At 38.2% G+C, this 4,290-nt stretch overlaps 1 pseudogene; it reads left to right on the top strand.

Annotated features, from left to right (window-relative positions):
• Positions 1-1,966: 1,966 nt before the first annotated feature.
• Positions 1,967-2,978, top strand: LOC141498854 (small ribosomal subunit protein uS2 pseudogene; annotated as a pseudogene).
• Positions 2,979-4,290: the final 1,312 nt, after the last annotated feature.

Genomic DNA, 4,290 nt, shown 5'->3' with positions numbered 1-4,290 from the left:
TAAATACATGTAGTTGAGTTCTTACTGCAGTAAAGCAAAAATAATTAAAAGCATGAACCTTCTGCTGAGAAATGAATACAAGAAGTTAGGAAAGGTCAAAAAGAATAACCTTGGAAATGATATTGATGGACTAATTTTGAAAATCTTTAAACAGGGTGGAAATATGAACTTCTGATACATTGTCATTATGCAAGTTTCTTCTTTTCTCTCCTTTTTCTTTTTCCCTTCCTATTTCCTTCCCTCCCAACTTCCCTTTTTCTTCCTCTTTTCTTCCTTCCCCCTCTCCCCACCCCATTCCCTTCTTCCTTGGCTTTTTTCTTGCCTCTTCCTTTTCTCTTTCTCTCCTTCCCTCTCTTCTTCCCTCAAAAAAGTTTGTATATGAAACTGTGAATTTAGGCTACTTACAATGTTTTTGAGGAGAGATGGAAAGAGTATATTAAATTTAACAAGGTAGGAAGAGAATTGTCCTGTTTAATTCTATCTCTTCTTGAAGTTAAATTCAAAAGATTGATCAGCTCCAAAACTGTTCATTTCCTTAAGTCTAGACTCTATAGCATTCCTATCTAGACTGAAAACCCAGGACTACATTTATAAAGCAATTTATATACCTTATCTCATTTAAGGCTGTCAGCCATCTTGTGAAGATACTGCCTATTTTATTTTCAACATTTTGCAGATGAGGAAACATGTTCAGAGAGAGTGATAACTTATGCACAGTCACCCAACTAGTACATGTCAGAGGTAGGAATTTAATTCCCCCTCTTCCTGACTCTTGGTTCAGCACAATATACACCCATACTACTTTCAGTTTGATGAGATAAAAGCTTAAATGCAGCAAAATGTCTAGGAGGAGTAAAATAACTCCTTAGTGAGGGCTTTGCAAACCTGAGCCTTTAAAGTAATGATAATTATCCCAATGGCACTCTAGATTTTAAATTATACTCAATCTCAGGAGACAAACTCTCTGTTGATTAAGAAATAATCATTGGGGGTGGCTAGGTGGTGCAGTGGATAAAGCACCGGCCCTGGAGTCAGGAGTACCTGAGTTCAAATCCGGTCTCAGACACTTAATAATTACCTAGCTGTGTGGCCTTGGGAAAGCCACTTAACCCCACTTGCCTTGCAAAAAAAAAAAGTAATGATTGTAAGAGTAATTGAATATGCTTATTTCTTGAAAACCATTTTCTTCTAGTGATAGTTCATTTTAGAATAGGATACATTTCTATACAATATTATTGCCATATTGTGACAAAAGCAATCAAATACTTACCCTAAACCTGAGAAAGGAGGATTATTCCACTTTCTTAAAGTGATATGCCATCATGATTCCCCCTCCCCCTTCTGGGAAATATATGGGTGTTCAGCATTTCATTAGTACTGCCAACTCATGTTTTGATATTTAAAATGTCAGTCCTTCATTAGAGAGGTAGTATGGTGTAGCAAGTAAGGAAACCAGACTTGGAACCAGGATAGACCCTGGGTTCAAGTCTCATGACTCTTAGATTGCATGATCTGAGGCAAATAATTTATTGTCTTTGTGCAAAAGTCTTATTTGTTAAATGAAGGGATTGGACACAATGACTTCTATGATCCCTTTTAGTTCTATTCTATGATCTAATTGATGTGGGTCCTTCCCCCCTTGGATGAAAGTTGAAATGCATCCATGTCTTCTTTTCTGATATGGTTCTAATCCCTCTTCTTCCTTAAACCCTTTAAGGAGCTTTTACCAATGCACTGGAGAGCTTTTTATAGGACTTTAAACATTTTATAGGTGCCTATAATCTTTTTCTTTCACTACATGACAAGTCGATCACCCTTTTTGTATAAATTTCTGTTGCAAATCCTGATTATGTAAGATAATTTTCCTTAACTTTGTCTTCTCTCGCCCTTTCCGTGCTGCCCAGAAGAGGGGTCCATACGACGTTGTTCACGGTTTCTGTCATAACTTTCAAGGGAAACTTTCACAATGTCCATAGCCCTGGATGTCTTGCAGATGAAGGAGGAGGATGTCCTCAAATTCCTTGCTGCAGGCACCCATTTGGGTGGCACCAATTTGGACTTCCAGATGGAACAGTATATCTACAAAAGGAAGAGTGACAGCATCTATATCATTAATTTCAAGAGAACTTGGGAAAAGCTTCTGCTGGCAGCTCATGCCATTGTTGCCATTGAAAATCCAGCTGATGCTAGTGTCATCTCATCCAGGAACACTGGCCAGAGAGCTGTTCTGAAATTTGCTGCTGTCACTGGTGCCACACCTATTGCTGGATGCTTCACCCCGGCCACCTTCACTAACCAGATCCAGGCAGCTTTCAGGGAGCCTCACCTCTTGGTGGTCACTGGTCCTCGTGCAGATCATCAGCCTTTGACTGAAGCATCATAATGCTAACCTTCCAACCATTGCACTGTGCAACACAGACACTCCACTTCGCTATGTGGACATTGCCATTCCATGTAACAACAAGGGAGCTCACTCAGTGGGTCTGATGTGGTGGATGCTGGCCCGAGAAGTCCTGCGGATGCATGGTACTATCTCCTGTGAGCATCCATGGGAAGTCATGCCTGATCTTTACTTCTACAGAGATCCAGAGGAGATTGAAAAGGAAGAGCAGACCACAGCTGAGAAGGCAGTGACAAAAGAGGAATTTCAGGGTGAATGAACTGCACCTGCCCCAGAATTCACTGCTGCTCAGCCAGAGGTGGCTGATTGGTCTGAGGGCATCCAGGTGCCATCTGTTCCCATTCAGCAATTCTCTACTGAAGATTGGAGTGCTCAGCCGGCTACTGAGGACTGGTCTGCAGCTCCTACTGCTCAGGCCACTGAATGGGTAGGAACTACTACAGAGCGGTCCTAAGTTTTACCCAGATGCTCTAATAGTGTTGGAAAAATGCTGATGGAAAATAAACATTGGTTTCTTAACAAAAACAAACAAAAAAAAACTTTGTCTTCTCTCCCTGTCCCAACCTTTGAAACTAGGTCCAAGTGCTAGATGTGGAGTCAGGAACATCAGAGTTCATATTTAACCTCAGACACAAACTAGATGTGTGATTCTAGGCAATCTGTTTGTCTCAATTTCCTCAATTATAAAATGAAAATAATAACAGTAATCATCATCATCATCATCATCCTAGGGTTGTTGTGATGATCAAATGAGAGTATATTTATAAATCCTCTAGCATAGTGTCTAGCTATAGTAGATGTTTAATAAATGTAAATTTCTTATTCTCATTCTTATTTTGTGTATTCTCCTTTTTATGTGTATTTTTTACATGTATTTATGTGTATTGTTTTTAAAGATGGTCATGATCTAACAGAATCACTCTGAGGACTTCTATCTTATTAGACTCCCTCTATTAGGGCTCAGAGAGGATATATACATTATCTCCTCTTGAGTCCTTGTTTATTCTCATAATTGCTTGCCCATGTTTACTTTTTTATCCTTCTCTTGATTCTTGATTACATGTCAAAAATTTTTTAATCAAGAATTTTCTGAAGTCCTCTACTTCAATAAAGATTCATTTATTCTCCCTGTAGGAAAATATTCAATTCTCTGGGGGTAGTTTATAGTTGTAAACCTATATTCTTTGCCTTCCAGAATAGTTTGTTCTGATCTCTCTACTCATTTAAAGTAATAACAGCTAAATGATGTGTGAGGATTGTTTTCTGACTGTTTGCTAATTGATCTGGTTAGATTTAAGATCCACTCATTTTTTTTTAAAATGAGGTTATTCAGTTTCCAATTTGTTCTGGGTCTATATCTCCTTGGCCCAATATTGCATATGACTTTTATTGCACTGTGATCTGAGAAAGATGTATTCACTATTTCTGCCTTTCTGCAGTTGATCGTTAGGTTTTTATGTCCTAGTACATGGTCAATTTTTGTATAAGTTCCATGTACTACAGAGAAAAAGGTATATTCCTTTCTATCCCCATTCAATTTCCTCCATAAGTCTACCATATCTAGTTTTTCTAACAATCTATTTACCTCCATAACTTCTTTCTTGTTTATTTTATGATTCAATTTATCTAGATCTGAGAGCAGGAGGTTGAGGTCTCTCACTAGTAGAATTTTGCTGTCTATGTCTTCCTGTAGTTCTTTCAGCTTCTCCTCTAACAATTTGGATTCTATCCCATCGGGTGTATACATATTCAGTATTGAAATAACTTTATTGTCTATGATACCTTTTAGGAGGATAAAATTTCCTTCCTTATCTCTTTTAATGCTATCAATTTTTGTTGCTGCTTTGTCTGAGATAAGGATTGCTACCCCTGCTTTTTTTACTTCAGCT

Source organism: Macrotis lagotis, chromosome X (assembly GCF_037893015.1).
Source record: "Macrotis lagotis isolate mMagLag1 chromosome X, bilby.v1.9.chrom.fasta, whole genome shotgun sequence".
Taxonomy (NCBI): domain Eukaryota; kingdom Metazoa; phylum Chordata; class Mammalia; order Peramelemorphia; family Peramelidae; genus Macrotis; species Macrotis lagotis.
The sequence above is the reverse complement of the archived record's forward strand: the minus strand, read 5'-3'. Positions and strand labels throughout refer to the sequence as shown.